Source organism: Delphinapterus leucas, chromosome 10 (assembly GCF_059928025.1).
Source record: "Delphinapterus leucas isolate spDelLeu-1000000601 "Yukka" chromosome 10, BTC_Dleu_Yukka2, whole genome shotgun sequence".
NCBI classification, from domain to species: domain Eukaryota; kingdom Metazoa; phylum Chordata; class Mammalia; order Artiodactyla; family Monodontidae; genus Delphinapterus; species Delphinapterus leucas.
Window position 1 is genome coordinate 83,995,511 of NC_143138.1, and position 23,152 is coordinate 84,018,662.

The window sequence follows — 23,152 nt, forward strand, 5'->3', positions numbered from 1 at the left end:
ATTCTAATATGGCCCCATGATTTCCATGCCCTGGAGTTATGTCATGTGTGGTCTTTTCATTTTGAGTGTAGCCGGGGCTTGTAACTTGCTTCTAGTCAAGAGAACATGGCAAAAATGATGTCCTTCAGGGATGTCACTCCCCTGATTGGACTATGGTTATGTCAAAGGGGATGGATTGTCACCCCCATGACTACTCCATCTTAGCAGACTGGAGAGAAATACACTCTCCTGCTGTCTTTGAAGAAGCAAACTGCCATGCTGTGGAGTGGCCACCTGGCAGGGGAACTGAGTACAGGTGTCCTCTAGGAGCGGTGGGACTCAGTCCTCCAAATGTAATGAACTGAACTGGGCCAACGTCAGTCACGTCGGAAGAGGATCCTGAGTTCCAGGCAAGATCACAGACCCAGCCGACACCTTAATTTCAGTCTGGTGAGACCCCGCGTAGAAAGCCCAGTTAAGCTGTGTCTAGACTTCTAGGCCACAGAAATTGTGAGATAATATGCGTTGTTGAAGTCACTAACTTTGTGGTAATTGTTATGTAGCAATCGAAAATGAATACACTTGGGTTACAAAGTGTTTCTTATCCACATCTGAGGTAGAGATTGAATAATCATAGATAGCCCAAATGAAAAGCACCAGTTGCACCAAATGCCCAGATAGGAAATCACCCTGGGAAGAAAATGTCCACCGCAAACATGAGATGGCTTAGAGCCAGCAAATAGATTTGCGTTAGCTGGGAAATATACTGGGAGACAGATTTGGGGAAATTTAGACATGGAAAAGGGAGAGTTTTAACAGAACACTTTCAGTTACAGGAACAGAAATCCACCATAGACTGGACAAAGCAAACATGAATAAATAAATCCTATAAAGGTGGATGTGGTGAGTTCATGGGCTCAGATAACTGACACATCCAGAGGTGCCTGGCTTCATGCATGATGCTCTGGACTCTCTCAATTCTCGTTCCTCGGTGTTGACCTCATTCTCAGTTCCCAGTGGGGCCAGGGGCGACCGCTGGTGGGTCCAAGCTTACATCCAGCTGGTTTAGCAACCCTTGTGGAAAGAGAGAGTCTCTTTCCTAATAAGCCCAATAGGAGTCCTTCCATTATCCTTTACTAGCTCTGACTGGTTAGACTTGAGTCACATGTACAACCTTGACACCAGCAAAGGCTGGCGGAGCAGCCTCACCTAAGCCTAAAGGAAACTTGGGTGGGTTCTCTCACCAGAAGAAGGGGGACTGAATGCCAAGCAGGCAAAAACCACAGGTGGCCAATCTCCAGTATGCAACATGGCAGAAATACATGGATGCCAGCTCCACATTTGGGACAAGAAGGGAAGGGGCCTTTGTAAGTCAAGAATCAAGTAGTGAATGGAAGTTTCTATGCAGAATACACGGAACTTGCAGATTGAGATGTATGAAGAGACGTCTGGGGTTAAAATGGGTCAGGATGGCTGATCTGCTGTTTTATGAACAAGGCAACCCCAGGGAAGGACTTCAGAAAAATGTGGCCTGATTAAACTAACAGATCCCTCTCTGGCAAAAGCCTGTAAGACGTATGAAAAAGGACACGGTATCAAGGTCTTTACCTTATGTTCATCAACTGATTTATTCCTCACCCACAGCCCTATGAAGTAGCTCTTTGATACTTAAGGAAATTCAGTCTCAGGATGTTAAGGCATTTTCTTTGAGGTCATTGACCTGGGAACTAGCAGAGCAAGGGCTCAAATCCAGGTGAGTACAGCCCCCTTAGTCACTGAGTTAAACCTCCTCTTTCTGAATTAGCCTTGACCTGAACAGGATAAGAGACTGGAGAAATGCCCAGTAAAATTTAACTCTCATAGTATGAAAGACTATTTCAAAGCTTTCTTTGTGGATTTAAGTAAGTACTTTGGCCCAAGATTGAATTGACTAGGACTTCAGAAGTAAGTCAAAAACCCTTTGGAAAAAGAAAAGTAGACCACATGAGCAGAAGATCTGCATGAAGCAGAGGTACCAGGGAGGGTAATCAGCCAAGAAAGGGTTATCAGATGCACCATCATTGAGAATTGTCAGAGGTAAACAATGAGGGAGGAAGCCAGAGAGGGAAATGGCCAGGGAAAGTTCAGGCCCCTCTCCCTCCCACGCCCTCACTGCCCATTGTGGCTCCCAGTGACTCAGCCCAGAGGGGAGGAAGCAGAGACCTCACTCACCCAATGTCCAACCTACACATGGCCTGGAAGCAGGGGAGGAGGAGGCTTGTGAGTGCAGCTCAGACACACCCAGGTACCACCCAGGAGTACCCGCCACCGCCCATACACACCCAAAGATTTCAATCAGGCCCTGGAGTAGAGAGAGCATGGCCAGGGGATTCTGGTGTGAGGCCAAGCATTAATTACTGGACGACTTTGAGTAAGGTACTCATTGTCTCTGGGCTTTAGTTCCCCATATGAAAACTGTGGGGTGGAATTAGTTAGGGATTGCATATTCAAATGCCAACAGAGACGAAGCAAGGTAACGAAAATGATGCGGCAGGCTGAGTGGAAGCCGACAGGGAGCAGTGGGGACTAGAGACCACATGTCTTGCTAAGAAAGAGCATCCCCAGTGTTCCCAGATGCTCCAATTTTCCACAAGAAGTCAGAGGAACCCTGCCACACTTGATAGGAATGTAAATTGGTGCAGCCACTATGGAGAATAGCATGGAGGCTCCTTAAAAAACTAAAAATAGAGTTACCATATAATCCTGAAATTCCACTCCTGGGCATATATCCAGAGAAAACTCTAATTCGAAAAGATACATGCACCTCAATGTTCATAGCAGCACTATTTACAATAGCCAAGACATGGAAGCTACCTAAGTGTCCATCAACAGATGAATGGATAAAGAAGATGTGGTACATATATACAATGGAATACTACTCAGCGATAAAAAAAGAATGACATAATGCCATTTGCAGCAACATGGATGCAAATCCATTAGAGATTATCATACTAAGTGGAGTAAGCAACACAGAGAAACACAAATATCGTATGATATCACTTATATGTGGAATCTTAAAAAAATGATACACATGAACTTCTATACAAAACAGAAATAGACCCACAGACAAAGAAAGCAAACTCATGGTTACCAAAGGGGAAAGGGAGGGGAGGAATAAATTAGGAGTTTGGAATTAACATATACACACTACTATATATAAAATAGATAACCAACAAGGACCTACCGTATAGCACAGGGAACTATACTCAATATTTTGTAATAACCTATAAGGGAAAAGAATCTGAAAAAGTGTACATATACATGTATATATATACATATATGTGTATAACTGAATCACTTTGCTGTACACCTGAAACTAACACGACATTGTAAATTAACTATACTTCAATTTAAAAAATCATTAAAATTGAAGAAACTTAAAAATTCAGTTCCTCAGTCGCACTAGCCACATTTCAAATGCCCAAGACCCATAGGAGCCACTTGTAAATATTTCAAATGCATAAGAGCCACTTGTAAATATTATTGGCTACCATATTGCATAACACAGAGAACATGCCCAACTCGACAGAAAATTCTCTTGGACAGCCTTGATCTAAATGACCTCTAAGATAACTTTCAGCTATTAAAACTCCAAATAAAAACAAACGGAAATGAACTTTACTTTCTTCATTGGTAGGAAACAAAGCTACTGGAATTTCACTGCCTAACTTCAACACAAAAATGTTCATGTCATCATGTTTTATTCACCCTGCTGAGTTCCCTTTAGTTGCATTTAAATTGGGTTCAACAGATTTGTTCATAGAAACAGCCTGATACTTTCTTATCTGCTTCAACATGCAGAATAAATTCTTGAGTTATTTATAGGGATTTGAAATCTAAACTTGTATTTTCGAAAGGGAGGTAGGAGTGGGGAAAAGAAAAGCCCTACTTTATGCTGCCTAAAACTTACCCTTCCCTGCTAGAGAAGTTTCACTGTCATATAAAGCTTTTAATTGTCTGTGCACAACTGTCCAGGGTGACAATCAGCAATGTTTTATATCACGGATCATCTAACTTTCCTATAAAGAACCAGCTAGTAAATATTTTCAGCTTTGTAGGCTATACAGTTTCTGTGGCAACTACTCATCTCTGCCTCATTACATGAAAGCAGTGATTGACACTATGTCAACCAATGGGCATGGCTGTGTTCCAATAACACGTTACCTATGGACACCAACACTTAAATTCTATATAATTTTCAAGTGTCATGAAATAGTCTTTGTTTGCTTTCTTTCCCCCTATCCATTCAAAAGTGAAAAAATCCTTTCTTAGCTTGGGACCGTAGCAAAACAGGCAGCGTGCGGGATTTGGCCCACAGACTGGGGTTTGCTGACTCCTAAGTCCTGCAAACTCTCTGATGGAGAGACTGGTGGGCTCCGAGCCAGGGAGGGCTGAGCTCTGGCATACGATTCACTGGGCATTTATCCAATGTAAGTTCTGTGCTTTGCTAATGCTGTTCAGGAAGGGAGGGCTGGACCACACAGGCCCTTTTTTGTGAGACCACCTTATTTATAGAGTCAACCCTCATTATTCACAGATTCCATATGTGCAAATTTGTCTACTTGCTAAGATTCACTTGGGACCCCCAAATCAATACTTGTGGTGCATTTGCAATCGTCCTCAGACATGGGCAGAGGGGCAAAAAATTTGAGTTACCCCTTAAGCAAGACTGTAGCTAAGATCAAATAAGGCAACTTTGCCTTCTTGTTTCAGCTCTCATACCCTAAACCAAGTGTCCTGTTCATAGACTTCGTAGAGGTCTTTGTAGGTCTTTAAACTTTGCTGTTTAATATGTCCCCCGAGCATAGTGGGGAAACGCTGGTTAGTGTGCCTAAGCGTAAGAAGGCTGTGATGTGCCTTACAGAGAAAATCTGCGTGTTGGAAAGTTCCGTTCAGGCATGAGTTACAGTGCTGTTGGCCGTGAGTTCAACGTTAATGGATCCACACTATGTAGTAAACTGTCGTTAAACAGAAACACACATAAAACAAGGTTATGTATTGATTGATTGATGACAATATTGTGAGTAGAGATTCACAGGAACCCTGTATTTCCCCTAGAAGTGATGGTTCAGAATTCACTAATTCAGTGTCCATGGCGACTTTATAGGACATAACTCCTGCAAATAACAGAACTGACTATGTAAATATATATTTTTAGTGACACTAAAAAGGAGTTGCTGTGATATCCTATAGGTTCCCTCCTCTGCCTTATAAATTGGATTTAAGGTTGACTGAGGAAGGTTGAAACTATTTTAAATGACATTTTGGGGTTATTTCATGACTTTAGGTTTCCATGATTCCCTGTTTTCTGATTCTCCAGATAAATGGGCTCTTTCCTGGTAAATGGCATAGAAAGTTATTTTTTCAATAAATTCTTTACTTGTAGGCAATTTGCAAGTACACAAACTGTGCTCCAACTAATGAAACACCTCAGGCCTAAAATCTCAGCAGGACTCTGTTGGAAACTTGGCTGGTGTACATTGTGCCACACTGTAAATGTTCAACAGTTTTGTAGACTCCCTACAAATGGTACTAAATATCAATCATAGTTAATAACCCAAACCTAAGTGTTCCTTGTGTAAGTCAACCAGGGTTTTACAGGAGACTTGTCACCTTTATTATATGTCCTTGGGTATGATTTTCATTTGCAAATGTTGCATAAAATGCACTGGCTTTGCCGTTTGGAAATATATCACATGAGGTGGTCCAGCAGGGGAAGTTATTTGAAAACGGAAGAGGATGTTGGAAGCTGATACATCTGAGAACTGAGGTTCAGGCAGAGTAAAAAAAAAAAAAGATATTTCAAATACTTTTAGGAGAATATCAACAAGCAGGTTGATATGTCTTAAGGACACATATACACATACTTTTTTTGTTAGTGACTGACTTCCCTTGACCACATACAACCTTTCTGTGATTACTGATGTAATCACTGGCATTGACTGAGCTCTTCATAGTGACCCTCGCCGCTCACCAAAGCATTTCTAAATATTAGATGACAACATAGCGCTTACTATATGCCAGGCACTATTCTAAGCACTCAATATTAATCCACTAAATCCTCAAAAAATCTTACGAGGTAGGCACAGTTATTATCACCTTCATTTTATAGATGATGAAACTTAGACACAGAGATGTCATGTAACTTGCCCTGGGTCACACAGCAAATAATTGGCAGAGCCAGGATCTGAACTCAGGGAGTTTCATTCCAGAAAGCACTGGATAACTGTGGAAGAAACCCAGCTCCAATACAAAGGGATTTTTAGTGTCTGCTTTTATTAGCAGCAATACACATCTTTCTCTCTCTCTCCATCTCTTTCTCTTCCTCCCTTCTTCCTTTCTTTTCTTTTTCTCTCTCTAATTTACATACCATAAAATTCTCCATTTTTGACAGACATATACAGTCATTTAAGCACCATCACAATCAAGATTGAATAGCTCTAACTACCTCAAAAAATGCCCCCAGGCTCCTCTGTAATCACCCCTTCCCCTACCCCAGCCCAGAAACCAAGGGATTTTAGTCAGGGGTCCATGATCCCCAGCGGATCCTGGCACAGAATTTAAGGATAGAACCTGAATTAGTATAAAAATTACATATTTAAAAATTATCACTAACTTCTAGTTAAAATTTAGCATTCCTTCAGTTGCGAATATAAGTAACAACCTACAGAAATATTAGCAGTAACATCACTTGGTCTCCAAGAGAAATCACAGATACTCTTACATCACATTAGTCTTTGTCTATATCACAAAATACTGTTTACACTCCTGATTCCTTTGAAATTACGGTACACTAGATCTTGTTATTTATTGCATTATAAGCACCTCTGTTATTATATCACAGTTTTAATAAGTGTATTTAAAAATAATTTAATTTAAATTTCTTTTTTGAACATTATTTTTTCCTCTGAGAAGGAATTCAGTTTATGGAAGGGGTCCCCTTTCCTAGAGTGTGGTGCTAAGAGAAACCATACTTGGGGCAAACGGAGTCACTTACCATTTATTCTACCATCATCCCAACTAACGTTGGTCCAGAGAGGAAGATATAGAAATGAATAAGATGCAATCACCAACCCAGACTGGCGGAGAAATCGTGCATCTCCTTTCCTTAAAACTGATGGCGGGCGTGGAGCTGTGCACCTTTGCAGGCAAATGTTGCCGCTGCCTTCCGTTGAGGTCGGTGGTCGCACAGCCCCACCTGCCTCCTCTCTGGGACTCCGCCGGGACGGCAAAGATGCTGCTCTCCCGCCCCATGCAACTGGCCCATGACTCACAGAGACCACGCAAACCTAATCAGAAAGGGGAAACAGCCATCTGTGGGCTCAAGACTGTCTCCAAGAAAAAGGGACACCCCGAGGCACCAACTATAAAGATTAGGCAGAAGCTGAGAGTTCACATTCTCCGATTATTTGCAATCTTTTTGTGATCGGGACTGTGTTATAAGGACACACGGCTTATACCTCGGTGTGTCACCTTCGAATCAATTATTTCTTAATTTATTAATGTAATCAACAAATCAATACAAAAAGAAGGATGGGAACAGGAAATTTTCATAAGAAATACAAATGGCCAATAAATATAAGAAGAAATCCTTGTCTTGACTGACAATCAAAAATAAATATTAAACGGGGACTTCCCTGGTGGTCCAGTGGTAAAGAATCCACCTTCCAATGCAGGGGGTGCAGGTTCGATCACTGGTCAGGGAACTAAGATCCCACATGCCACGGGGCAACTAAGCCCGCGCACCACAACTACTGAGCTCAACCGCCTCAAGGAGAGAGCCCCGCGTGTCGCAAACTAGAGCCCACACACCACAACCAGGAAGAGAAAAAACCCACACGCCACAGGTAGAGAGAAGCCCGCGCGCAGCAACAAAGAGACCACGAGCCGCAAGGAAGATCCCACGTGCTGCAACTAAGACCCAACGCAGCCTAAATGAATAAATAAATATTAAACGAATGAGATACAAAGTTTCTCTTCAATTGTCAAAAGCCAAATTATTGGTTTACAACACATGAATTAATGTAAGATCATTTCAGGGCTAGATGAATTAATTGCCCGATTCCATTCAGTCCTCCCAAAGATGTTTAATACTTGGTACAAAGCAGAAGCACAGTAACATTTATTTTATAAATAAACCATAACAAGATAGGTGTTGTTACTATCTTTATTTCTCATAAGGGGTTAAGTAGTAGTTAATCAAAGGCTCCAAAGCAAGTAAGTGGCGGAGCAGAGAACTGAACCCCGTCTAACTCCAAAGGTTACCCCTTAATGATGACCTCCTACTGCTCTCTTTATTAAATATTATGTTTATATAAATATAAATTAAATATAATGACATAATCAGTATAAATATTATGTTTATTAAAATAAATTCTCAGCATTAAAAAAAAACACCTGTCAGTAGATAGTTTCAAAGCTTACCAGAATATTAATAGGTTAGGCTTTTGCTAAAGTTTGACACAGCACAGGGTGTTTCCTGAGCAGCTCATACAAAGGCAACTCCAAGGACATGTTAATTAAAATGGGACATAGGTCACATGATATCAATTACAATCAGAAGTTAAACAACAGAATGGGCTCAGTCTGAAGCCTCTGGCATGTGCTGGATGTAACAACCCTCCTCTTCCAATTAACTGCAGCACCTATACAGTGTGCTACAGATAAGGTATGGACAAGGATGTGATGGGGCTGGAGTGGAGACTTTGATTTTTGCGGATCTAAAATAGAGTTTTTAAAACGTGTGTGTGTGTGTTTGCATACGGAATTAGGGAGATTACATTCATCTGAGAGTCACTACAGAAAGTTCCAGAGATGGGTGGCATTTATATCCTAGGTTTGGATGAGAGAATTTTCCCAATTACATTAACAGCACTCTATTGGTAATACCTGTCTGGAGCCCAGGGTCAGGAAGGACTGTGAGACTGAGTTCTACAGAGAAAGCATGCTGAGATGATTAATAATGTCTGCCCTGGCATGAGACCTGAGAGGCACATTTACTGCGAATTTAATCAGGATTAGACCACTCATGGGACTGCCATGTCTATTCATCACCACAGAGGTACCTCAGAGCTTCCAACCAGGACTGAGAAGAAAGATCACAGGGCAGACCTGAGAAATTTAAATCAGAAAAGAATTTGAGCTGTGAAGACACAAAGGTCTGTGGGATTTATCCTCAGCTGTGATAACGTAAGGCCACAGATGCTCTTGGGAGCCAAGATGATAGAAAGGCCACTTGGCTGAGAAACAGGAGGGAAAAAGGCAAGCAATATGGCTGAGAACTCGTATTCCATACTGGCCCAGGAGAACTTGGCAGATACGCTATTTCTTTAGCTCAGCCTCATGGATTTGGGAAATATGACTATAAGACTTCTTACTTTTTTTTATTTCTTTCCTTCATCCCTTGAAAGTTTTTAGCAAAGTCTACTTGGAAATGTCAGCCTGTCTCAGGTGTGCTGAGGGAAAATAAAGCTTTGGTCAATGTTTAAATCAGAATATAAGAGGGGGGAGAACTGCCCCCTGGTGGTAGATTTGGAAAATCCCTAGAACATTATTCCCAAAAGTGTTCCTGGAAGCATGTCTTTCCACAGGGGAAGTACTCTGCGGTAAAATAACTGTGGGAAACAATTTTTAAATTATATAATAAATATTCATATATTATTTAATGTATTATACATATTATATCTCTTTCTGGCAATTCACAGTATTTATTAGCATGTTAAATCCCTAAGAAGTCCAGCACTCAAGAAATTCTAACTCCTTTTAATTCAGCATTATTTGAACATAGACATGAAGTCTTTTTTTTTCTTTTTTTAATTAACGTAACATTTTCGGAGACATCAATCTTAGCGCGAAGGAAAGAACATGAGGTCATGTCTTCCTCTTCCAATATAAAGATTTCCTTTCCAGAGCCTTTCCTTGATAAAACCTGGAAAACTTTCATTTTTATAGCATTCTCCTGGGTCTCCTTCACGATTGGCATTAATAAAAAGCTGGGCAAATGTTAATTTCCAGCTGGAGACAAATCATTTACAGGTATCAGGTCACAGTCTTCTACAGAAGAAAAGCTCATAGCATATCAATACACTCAAGCTTTTCAGGTATAACTACCCAGAAGAAATCCTAGAAATGATCACACAGTGTATAGACAGCTCTCCTGATAATAAAGCTCTTCGTAGTTGGGAGGTGGGAAAACAGAGTGGCTCAGAGTGCTGTGGGCTCTGAAGCCACATTTCTAGTGTTTGACAGCCAGCTGTACCTCTCACTAGCGGTGTACCTTTGGGAATCTTTCATAACCTCTCTGTTCTTATAGTCTTCATCTGTGAAATGGAAATAACAGTATCTCCTAGTTCTGTTGAGGATTAAATGAGTTAACAAACATAAAATCTTAAAAGAGTGCCTAGTAGTTGGCTAGTAATTTCTTGCTTCTGAATTTGCACCACTAAAGTCAGGAGTATGAAGCATGATTTAAATGGAAAACAGTATTTTTTTCCCTTTAAAAATATTGTACTTTTGTTTTAGGTCATGAGACCATTAAGAAATGTTGGCGAACTATCACTAACATGTAGTTTAAGCTATTAACTTTTAAAATTTGAAAACACTTGGAAATTTTCCTCTTCTTAACATTTTTTAAAATTGCAGTAAACTATACATCAGAAAAAACCTACCATTTTTTAAGTGTACAGTTCTGTAGCATTAAGTACATTTATACTGTTGGGCAATCATCACGACAATCCATCTCCAGAACTTTTTCATCATCCCAAAATGACACTCTGTATCCACTAAACAGTAACTCCCTACTTCCCCGTCCCTCCTCTAGCAATCACCCTTCTGCTTTGTAAGAATTTGACTAGGTACTGCATAAAAATGGAATCCTACAATATTTGTCCTATTGTGTCTGCCTTACTTCATTTAGCATAATGTCTTCATGGTTCATCCATATTGTGCCATGTGTCAGAATTTCCTTCCTTTTTACGGCTGAACAATATTCCATTTTAAAGAACCTCTGTACTGTTTTCCACAATGGCTGCATCATTTAACATTCCCACAGGATTCCAATTTCTCCATAGCTTCACCAACTCTTTTTTATATATACATATATTATAGCCATCCTACTTGATGTTAACTGGTACCTCATTGTGGTTTTGATTTGCATTTCCTTAATGATTGGTGATGTTGAGCGTTTAACATTTTTAAATGATTTTCAAGCAGACTTCCATAGGAAGAGCACATATTTCAACCACTAGCACTCATCTGACATTTAGATTTTCCTATATACATATGCACCTTTGATGACTTTGAGGTTATTTCTTCCAATCTAAGAACATGGTATATCTCTCCATCTATTTGTATCATCTTTAATTGCTTTCATCAGTGTCTTATAATTTTCTGCATACAGGTCTTTCATCTCCTTAGGTAGGTTTATTCCTAGATATTTTATTCTTTTTGTTGCAATGGTAAATGGAAGTGTTTTCTTGATTTCACTTTCAGATTTTTCATCATTAGTGTATAGGAATGCCAGAGATTTCTGTGCATTAATTTTGTATCCTGCTACTTTACCAAATTCATTGATTAGCTCTAGTAGTTTTCTGGTAGCATCTTTAGGATTCTCTATGTAGAGTATCATGTCATCTGCAAACAGTGACCGCTTTACTTCTTCTTTTCCGATTTGGATTCCTTTTATTTCTTTTTCTTCTCTGATTGTTGTGGCTAAAAATTCCAAAACTATGTTGAATAATAGTGGTGAGAGTGGGCAACCTTGTCTTGTTCCTGACCTTAGTGGAAATGGTTTTAGTTTTTCACCATTGAGGACAATGTTGGCTGTGCGTTTGTCATATATGGCCTTTATTATGTTGAGGAAAGTTCCCTCTATGCCTACTTTCTGCAGGGTTTTTATCATAAATGGGTGTTGAATTTTGTCAATAGCTTTCTCTGCATCTATTGAGATGATCGTATGGTTTTTCTCCTTCAGTTTGTTAATATGGTGTATCACATTGATTGATTTGCGTATACTGAAGAATCCTTGCATTCCTGGAACAAACCCCACTTGATCATGGTGTATGATCCTTTTAATGTGCTGTTGGATTCTGTTTGCTAGTATTTTGTTGAGGATTTTTGCATCTATGTCCATCAGTGATATTGGCCTGTAGTTTTCTTTCTTTGTGACATCTTTGTCTGGTTTTGGTATCAGGGTGATGGTGCCTTGTAAAATGAGTTTGGGAGTGTTCCTCCCTCTGCTATATTTTGGAAGAGTTTGAGAAGGATCAACATTGTGAAAATGACTCTACTACCCAAAGCAATCTACAGATTCAATGCAATCCCTATCAAACTACCAATGGCATATTTCACAGAACTAGAACAAAAAATTTCACAATTTATATGGAAACACAAAAGACCCCAAATAGCCAAAGCAATCTTGAGAACGAAAAATGGAGCTGGAGGAATCAGGCTCCCTGACTTCAGACTATACTACAAAGCTACAGTAATCAAGACAGTATGGTATTGGCACAAAAACAGAAAGATAGATCAATGGAACAGGACAGAAAGCCCAGAGATAAACCCACGCACATATGGTCACCTTATCTTTGATAAAGGAGGCAAGAATATAGAGTGGAGAAAAGACAGCCTCTTCAATAACTGGTGCTGGGAAAACTGGACAGGTACATGTAAACGTATTAAGTTAGAACACTCCCTAACACGATACACAAAAATAAACTCAAAATGGATTAAAGACCTAAATGTAAGGCCAGACACTACCAAACTCTTAGAGGAAAACATAGGCAGAACACTCGATGACATAAATCACAGCAAGATCCTTTTTGACCCACCTCCCAGAGAAATGGAAATAAAAACAAAAATAAACAAATGGGACCTAATGAAACTTCAAAGCTTTTGCACAGCAAAAGAAACCATAAACAAGACCAAAAGACAACCCTCAGAATGGGAGAAAATATTTGCAAATGAAGCAACTGACAAAGGATTAATCTCCAAGATTTACAAGCAGCTCATGCAGCTCAATAACAAAAAACCAAACAACTCAATCCAAAAATGGGCAGAACACCTAAATAGACATTTCTCCAAAGAAGATATACAGATTGCCAACAAACACATGAAAGAATGCTCAACATTATTAATCATTAGAGAAATGCAAATCAAAACTACAATGAGATATCATCTCACACCGGTCAGAATGGCCATCATCAAAAAACCTACAAACAATAAATGCTGGAGAGGATGTGGAGAAAGGGGAACACTCTTGCACTGTTGGTGGGAATTTAAATTGATACAGCCACTATGGAGAACAGTATGGAGGTTCCTTAAAAAACTAAATATAGAACTACCACACGACCCAGCAATCCCACTACTGGGCATATACCCTGAGAAAACCATAATTCAAAAAGAGTCATGTACCAAAATGTTCATTGCAGCTCTATTTACACAGCCAGGACATGGAAGCAACCTAAGTGTCCATCATCGGATGAATGGATAAAGAAGATGTGGCACATATATACAGTGGAATATTACTCAACCATAGAAAGAAACGAAATTGAGATATCTGTAGTGAGGTGGATGGACCTAGAGTCTGTCATACAGAGTGAAGTAAGTCAGAAAGAGAAAAACAAATACCGTATGCTAACACATATATATGGAATCTAAGAAGAAAAAAAAAAGGTCATGAAGAACCTAGGGGTAAGATGGGAATAAAGACACAGACCTACTAGAGAATGTACTTGAGGATATGGGGAGGGGGAAGGGTAAGCTGTGACAAAGTGAGAGAGTGGCATGGACATATATGCACTACCAAACGTAAAATAGATAGCTAGTGGGAAGCAGCCGCATAGCACAGGGAGATCAGCTCGGTGGTTTGTGACCACCTAGAGGGGTGGGATAGGGAGGGTGGGAGGGAGGGAGACCCAAGAGGGAAGAGATATGGGAACATATGTATATGTATAACTGATTCATTTCGTTATAAAGCAGAAACTAACATACCATTGTAAAGCAATTATACTCCAATAAAGATGTTAAAAAAAAGTTATTTCTTGCTTTGAAGAGGAAAAAAGTACATATGTCTGGTGTCTATTCATTTTAATTATAAAAAATATTTAACAGTTAAGTTTGAGGTGTGGATGGTGAGAGTTTTTAATTTTCAACATCACAAAATACTTTTACTCTTTGCATATTTTTACAAAAATCAGGCATTAATTTTAAAACAAAAAGTAAATTTTAAAAATAAGAAAATTAAAAAAAATAAAAGCCATCATTTTGTGAGACGTCAGAGCCTAAAGAGAGTCTCTTTGTTTGTTTTAATCAAACTTCAGCAGGAAATTCAGGTACCAGAAGAAATACATCAAATTCCTCAATGTTTAGTGTTCTAAATGACAGTCAGTCTCCAAGTACCTGTTTCAAATCCTGTTACTTACACCTAATGACTGTCTATTCATGATTGTGAAAATGTTTAAATTATTTTTACCTCTTTTTAAATTTATTATTCTATTTTTCTTCAAATGTATTTTAACAAGACTATTTTTTACAAAGTCTAGAAACTACACATTTTCCAGGGACCTAGAAAAAGTATTCTAGACGTAAAAAACAAGGAAACAAACTTATTGACTTTTAAATATGAAAAGAAAACTACACAATCTAAAGTAATAAATATTTAAGTTAGTATCTGTACAAGTTAATGTGTTGTCCACTTCATTAGTTGATAAATCATCATATTCACAAACTGCATTATTTTTAAAAATAATTTTTAGGTTTGATTTTTTTATTTGGTATGGATGTACTAAAATGCATGATGAATCCTGGAAAATTATAGCCAATAGTAAATGAGTTTATTGTAATAAACAGTTTCAAAAGCAAAATTATAGGGTTTTTAAACAACATATAGAGTAAGAAATTATTTTTAATGTGGGATATCTGTGCATTTTATTTTATTTTTTTTAAAGTTTTTTTTGATGTGGACCATTTTTAAAGTCTTTATTGAATTTATTACAGTATTGCTTCTGTTTTATGCTTCGGTTTTTTGGCCGTGAGGCATGTGGGATCTTAGCTCCCCAACCAGGGATCGAACCCGCACCCCCTGCATTGGAAGGTGAAGTCTCAACCACTGGACCACCAGGGAAGTCCCTGTGCATTTTAATACGCTTATTATCATGTGGGGTAGGTATCTAAAGTTACAAATTCCTAGGGCTGGGCTTCCCTGGTGGCGCAGTGGTCGAGAGTCCGCCTGCCGATGCAGGGGACACGTGTTCGTGCCCCGGTCCGGGAAGATCCCACATGCCGCAGAGCGGCTGGGCCCGTGAGCCATGGCTGCTGAGCCTGCGCGTCCAGAGCCTGTTGCTCCGCAACGGAAGAGGCCACAACACTGAGAGGCCCACGTACCGCAAAAAAAAAAAAAAAAAAAAAAATTCCTAGGGCTGACAAATATCTTTAAATGTCCCTCACTATAATAATTCATCAAATCAAATCAAACACACTTAAAATTTCTGCTTTTGGGACTTCCCTGGTGGCACAGTGGTTAAGAATCCACCTGCCAATGCAGGGGACACAGGTTCAAGCCCTGGGCTGGGAAGATCCCACATGCCGCGGAGCAACTAAGCCCATGTGCCACAACTACTGAGCCTGCGCTCTAAAGCCCATGAGCCGCAACTACTGAGCCCACGTGCCACAACTACTGAAGATATACAGATGGCAAGTAAGAGCATGAAAAGATAGTCAACATCATTTGCCATTAAGGAAAGGCAAGTTGACACCACGATGAGTTACTACTTACATACTTATTAGAATGGATAAAATGGAAAACGATTGATCATACCAAGTACTGACAAGGATGTGGAGCAACTAAACTCTCATTCAGTGCAGACAGGGATATAAAATGGTATAACCACTTTGGAAAATTTGTTAAAAAGTTAAACATACACCTACCATATGATCCAGGCATTCCACTCTTAGGTATTTACCCAAGAGAAATGAAAGCATATGTCCATATGAAGACTTGTACATGAATGTTCACTGTAGCATTATTCATAATAGTGGAAATCTGGAAACAACTCAAATGTCTGTCAATGGTGAATAAACAAACAGGGGGTTATTTATATAATGGAATACAACTCAACAATAAAAAGGAATGAAATATCCATACACATTATAGCACGGATGAATCTCAAAATAATTATGCTGAGTGAAAGAGGCCAGACAAAAAGATATATACTGTATGATTTCATTTATATGGGTTTGTAGGATATGCAAACTATTGTACAGTGATAAAAACAAGATCAGTGGTTGCCTGGGGCAAGACAGGGGCTGGGTAGGGTAGGTAGGTAGGATTACAAAGGGGCATAAAGAAACCTTGTGGAATGACAGAAGTTTTCATTATCTTGATAATAGTGACGCTTTCATGGGTATATGCATAGGTCAAAACATCAAATTGTACACTTAATTTTTTATTTTGGGGGTTTCTCAGCTCTGAGCTGCTGCTTTATTTTATTGCCTAAGTGGTGCTAAACATTCGATACCAAGCAAGACACACAGTTCTCCGAGGATCCTGTCTTAAATATATTTGATCTCAAATTTTACACTTTAAATATGTGCAGTTTATTATACGTCAGTTATAGCTTAATAAAGCAATTAAGAAAAGGTCCTAATTGTAACAATTTAACAAGACACAAGTGTATAAAGAAAAATAAATAATCTTTCACCTGATGCCATCCATCAGATAATCTCCTTGAGGTTACCAACACGAGTAGCCTGATGAGTGCATCCTTCCATATTTTCTCTTTACTTGCACAAATTTATGATCTCATTATAGGGTTTAAACCTTTTATATAATGGATGACCCATTAAAGTGGTATTTTCTGCAACAATTTATTAGGGTTTTAGAAAATCTCTTATTATGCAAAAACTTTTCGGTGTTCTGAGATTGAGGCTCATTTTTTTTAACAGCCAACATGCCTTAAATGCCAAAGAAAGGGATGTAAAACTACAAATAGAAGCAACCTGCTTTACAGTAAATTACTAGATAGAAGAGTTGGTCCTCACTGAGGGAGTCAGAAGACCAAATGCCTTCTATATTGAGAGCCTGTTTTTCGACAAGAAATAATTTAACCTAGAAATGGAAAACCACTCAGTGTTTTAAACTATAATTAAATTCTCACTCTAGGTTAAACATTGCACAGGGATGTTAGGCACAAGCAAATTCAAATGCAAACAGACTTGCAGGATTGTTTTGGTTGTACAAGCTAGAAAATTGTACCAACTCCAAGATTTTACCACAGGTCAACTTTAAAGAAAAACCTTCAATTAAAAAATTATAAAATATATGTGCACTGTGAAAAGTGCCAAAAATACACAAGTATATAGGACAATATTTTCTTCTGTTCTTCCCTAATTCCCTCTGTTAGACATAACCACCATTAACAATACAAACACATCGTTCCAGATTATACAGTGTGCGTGGGCATGCATGCATGTGTTTTTCTTTTATTTTTTGACTGTTCGTTTGCTTTTTCTTTAAAGTTTTTTAAATTGTGGTAAAATATATATGACATAAAACCTGCCACTTCCATTTTTTTTTAATACTATCGTTCCAGAATCATCAGAACATGCAGATTATTTTTCTTTTTAATTTTTTTTGGCCATGCTGCGTGGCAGGCAGGGTCATAGTTCCCTGACCAGGGATTGAACCCATGCCCCCTGCAGCGGAAGCGTAGAGTCCTAACCACTGGACCGCCAGGGAAGTCCCTCAATCATTTTGAACTGTACAATTTAGTGGTATTAATTACATTCACACTGTTGTACAACAATCACCACCATCTATTTCCAAAACTTTTTCATCACTCCAAACAGTACCCATTAACCATCAACCCCCCATCTTCCCTCGCCCCAGCTCCAGATAATGTCTAATCTACTTCCTGTCTCTACAAATTTCCCCATTCTCGATGTTTCATATAAGTGGAATCATACAATATTTGTCCCTTTGTGTCACCCAGCATAATGTTTTCAGGGTTTATCCACGTTGTAGCCTGTATCAGGACCTTATTCCTTTTAATGGCTGAATAATATTCCATTGCATACCAAATTTTTCTCATCCATTCATCTGCTGAGGGACACTTGGGCTGTGTTCATTTGCTGTTAACAAACATGATCATGGTATACACAATTCTGGCAGCTTTTTTCCCTTTTACTTAATACATTTCAGCTATCTATCCTAAATTTTTAAAAGCCACATTATTCTAGTAGATGGAAGTACCGTCATTTATTTACTACTCTTCTAACAACAGATGTAGAAACTGCTGTCATATTTCAGCCAGTAAAACAGTGCTAGAGTGAACATACTAGTACATCATTTTGCATTTCTACCAGGTTTCCTGGAAGATGAACTCCTAAAAGTGCTATTAGCTGGTCAACAGGAATGTGCATTAAACATTTTGATAGATACTGCCAAGTTAGCTTCCAGAAATGTCACCCCTATTGACATTCTTATCAACAGAGACCATGAGAGCTTTTTTGTCCATATCTTTCCCACAAGAATTACTTGGAATTTCTTTCATCCTTGCCAGTCTGACAGGTGATGAGTTTGCTAATTTGAAGTTGGTATAAGGAAGGATGTACAGGTGTGCCATGAGAGCAGAGGGTGCTCAGGGGTGAAGTTTGAGGGTGTCAGAGTCCTCTAGACCAAAGCAGAGAACAGAATTCCAGGACCAGAAGGGGTTCTGCTTGTTTCTATAATCAGGGCTGATTTCAGTAGAAATACACACATGCAGCTGCACTGAATGCTAAAATACTGAAAACTCCTCCATAGTGGTTGGCAATAGATCACTGTCCTGAGCTCCACCCGTGAATCGCAACCCACCTTCCCCCAATCCAGCAGCTGAAGGGTTAAAAACCCTGCCCAGCACCATTGCCGATGCCAGCTCAACTTGATCTTTATTTGTGCTGACTGGTTGTTAATACTCAGAATATCGCTCCTGCCTACATGAGTCTAATTTTTTGTGAGACCCACTGATTCCCTCCTCACTCTATTTCTGAACCTCTAACACTGTAGAGCAATCATCTATTTCATTTACGAGACCTGTGCTCCTGAGGGCAGGAAGCCTGTCTTTCTCATTCATTCTTTCACTCACCAAATGTTTTTCGAGCACTTTGTACATTGCAGTTGCTGAACCAGGATCCCAGAATATCACTGTGAAAAGGCAAACACCATCTTGGGCCTCACAGAATTTACGTACTTTTTTACTTACCAGTAAAAAGGGCAGGTGAAAAATAACTGAACAGCCAAATAAAGAAAATAACTCCCAATAATCATGAGTGCTATAAAGGAAACAAGTTTTTCTTTTTTTTTTAATTGAAGTATAGTTGATTTACAATGTTGTGCTAAAAGGAAACAGCCTCCAAAGATGAGTTAATGAATGATTAACCTCGGCCCTCACTGCATACCTTCACAACCTCCCTTATACCAACTTTAAATAACCAAGCTCATCACCTGTCGGACTGGCAAGGATGAAAAAAATTTGAATACACCTTGTTGCAAGGATATGGACAATACAGCACTCATAGTCACTGTTGACGAGGATGTCACTAGGGATGATATTTTTGGAAGATAACATCACAAAGGGGTCCTTCTGAGTAGAGAAGCCAGAGAAAATCCAGTCTGAGATTAAAGGAAAAGGCCAGGGGTTAGGTGCCAAAAGAGAGAGCACCCAGGCTGCATTGAGTGTGTGCAAACGCTCCAAGTACAAAAGAGTTGGTGTGATTTAGAGGGTCAGGAAGGAGGTAAGAGTGAGCATAAGGAACTAAGGGGGTGAGGCTGGGAGAATGGCCACAGCCAGGTCACGCCAAGCCTTACAGACACCAAGCCTTACAGATTACAGCAAACAGCCTGATTTGTGACTTAAGAAGATACTACATCATTTAAGTCTATATTCACTAATACTTCTCAAAGTACATAAATCAGTAAGAATCTGAGAAATGCCCTGAGCTCCCCTCTAACTTTCTTACATCTCTGCCTGGTGCCCGGCAGTCCCGATGATAGTCTCTCGGAAAGTGCGCACACGCGCAGGGTTAGAATTATCACCCTTCACTTCCCTGACATGTTTTGGGCTTTTCCACGTCTCTACTGCCCAAAAAACAAACAACTGAAATGTCCATCCCCGAAGTACACTTCACTCAATGAAAAAAAATCAGTTAACAATTATTCAGCACTCTTTATACGCTTGGCCTTTGCCCAAGTGCCTTGCATGCATTAACTCGTTTCATCTACTCATCCTTCTCTAATCCAGGAAACTGAGGCAAAGGAAGATTCATCATTTCCACTGCAGTCACACAAGAGGTAAGTGGTAGAGTCCATGTCCTGGACCACTACACTGTAGTCCTCGCCACCAGGGGCCAGCGTGCAGAAATTGCAATCCTATCATTAATTTCACTAGAGGCAGCATTTTTTTTTAAGATTTATTATTTATTTTATTTATTTTTGGCTGCGTTAGGTCTTAGTTGAGGCACGTGGGATCTTCGTTGAGCTATGCAGGATCTATCGTTGCGGTGTGCGGGCTCTTTTGTGGTGCACAGGCTTCTCTCTAGTTGTGGCGTGCGGGCTTTCTCTTCTCTAGTTGTGGCACGTGGGCTCTGTAGTTTGCGGCACGCGGGCGCTAGTTGAGGCGCATGAGCTCAGTAGTTGTGGCACGAGGGCTTAGTTGCCCCGCAGCATGTGGGATCTTAGTTCCCTGACCAGGGATTGTACCCGCATCCCCTGCATTGCAGGATGGATTCTCTACCACTGGACCACCAAGGAAGTCCCTAGAGGCAGCATTTTGAGAAGACTGGGAGAACGCTGTCTTTAACTGTTGTACATTCTATTTGTGCACAATTCATACTTTTTGCACATTAGACATCAGTACTCTTCAGACCACCTTTGCCTATCAAATATGAACTACTGAGATCAACTAACGCAGAAAAATCTTGAGAGAGCACATGGACGTGCTACCTACACACCCCCATTTGGTCTCTATCGCATTGTCATCACTATGGCAGGCTTGGGCAACCACTGGAATATTTCATTTCCCCCCCTCACTGTATTCTAACAAGCAGTGAAAAATGGAAAAACAAACCCCAAAGTATTGATATAAAAGATATAAAGCACACCTTCACTACAACTAAGCTAAGGAAGAAAATCATTTCATATATAAAAATAATCATTAGTGTTGCTCAATTGTCCAGTGGACTTAAACTGGTCAAATGTTCAACTGCGAATAAAAAGACAATTTTACAAACGTGCGAATAGAATATTGGAAAATATATTGTAGGAAAGTGTCTCTGGTACAGTAGAGTTAGAGCATTGGTTATTATTTTTTGTTTGTTTTCCTTTCTGACAAGAGAACCCCTTTTTAAAATGTAATCTATCATTTAACTTTTGGGCACTTAGCTTTTATGTGAGAGTAGCAGACTAACAATTTACTGATTTTCTTCCTCACTGCTCATAACACAGCTGTTTAGATGGTAGATCATATCATATATCCTATCCCCATATGACAACTGAATGCACACTCACAACCATTCATAAACCCACTTTCCTGTTCTATCAGAGTTCAGCATTTACAGAGATGTCTGCTTACCTTGAACTAGTAAGTACTGTCTTGCTTTCCTTTTGTTTTCACTGTAATAATCTTTGGATTTTGTTTGCCAGGCACAGATGTCATCTTTCTCCTTCACATATTCTTTCTTCCGGATTTCTCATCAAAACCTGAAACACAGAAGGGAGCAGCTCCTTGATTTCTGTAGGCATATAGGAAAGAACTAGACATCTCAAATCAGGGACTTCTAATTTATTTCTAATTTTCCTTTGATTGGCTATAGTTTAATCACAGTTTTAGAAATTCACCTAATTAGGTGAGATTTAGAATAGAGCTATCTCAAAATACAGACGAAAAGAGGCTCTCCTCCTTAACAACTAAAGATCTGATATTGATTTGGCTTCTCAGGTAAGGCCTTTCATTGAATATAGAATGCTAGCCTCTGTCTCTGTAGGAGACTCTAAAGCACTATAAGTTAGCTACAGTCAGTTGTAAAATCAAGGCTGTGAGAGTGGGAGAACTCAATACAATATTTCAGAATTGCTGAAACCAGGATGGTTTACTCCTGAACCTAGTTTTAACAGATGTCAGTGGTGGCGAGAATGAAGCACGTGTCATGAATACTGATGAAATTTAGCGTGTGTATTGCGCCATAAGATACACTCATTTATATGGATTTGCTATTCTCCCTATAAAAGAAAACAGCTTTTCCCCAGAAGCTCTCCTTCAGTCGGGAAGGACAATTCTCGCTTGTCAACTGTGGGCCCAAACTGTTTCACACACAGCAGGGTGTGAAAACTGGACGGGAAGAGGAGGGCAGAGGCAGCAGATGTGGTATTCATCATTGTGCCACGTGGTTCAATGCAACTCCACTGTTGCACCATCCTCAGCGGAGCCCACAGCCCAGCCCATCTGACCCTCAACTCCTCTAGATGTGACACAGGCATGAGGTGGAAGGTGGCAACAGGAAGCAGAAAGAACTCAGTATGATTCCTTCACAAGCACCTTTAACCGCTCTCTCCTTACTGCTGCCATAGGACAAATCCATCTTTTCTAACAGGAACTGTAAGAGAGAAGAACAAACCTGACTCCATATTGGGTTTATTCCTTTAGCTCTAACCCTTGTGCTTTGTTGCTTGTGCTTAGTCACGCTGTCTCTGTAAAAGACTGTTGCCTATAGCCTGAAATATACATTATAGCCCATTCTCAAGGCTCTTACTTTTAAAGGTATAACACTTTTCCATTCATATAAAGATAAAAAATTGCAGAACAAAGAACAACATTGGTTGTGGAGGTTTATAGGAACATTACAACCAAATCTATGTGGACAGCTGCAATAACGAAGGATTCTGGCATCGAGAAGTATGTAACCACCAACCACATCTGCTCCCCCTTTTATATCAAAGTAACCTGAATTCTAACTGGGGTAAGAAGGTTCTTTGGGACACTAGTCCACCATCTTCGCAAACTGCTGGCTTTCTGAATAAAGTCTCTGTTCCTTGCCCCAACAACTTGTCTCTCGATTTATTGGTCTGTAGTGCAGCAAGCAGTATGAGCTTGGACTCGGTAAC

The 23,152-nt window shown here is 39.7% G+C and overlaps 1 protein-coding gene across 2 annotated transcripts in view; it reads right to left on the bottom strand.

Annotated features, from left to right (window-relative positions):
* The window catches only part of FRMD4B (FERM domain containing 4B), a 273,299-nt gene that overhangs the window by 212,002 nt on the left and 38,145 nt on the right, over positions 1 to 23,152 (bottom strand). The window contains exon 3 of one of the 2 annotated variants that reach the window (XM_022572579.3): positions 21,624 to 21,751. The gene's annotated coding sequence lies outside the window, so the exon portion shown is untranslated. Of the gene's footprint in view, positions 1 to 21,623; positions 21,752 to 23,152 lie in introns of those variants that run through there. The other variant, XM_089919549.1, reaches the window with a different exon arrangement.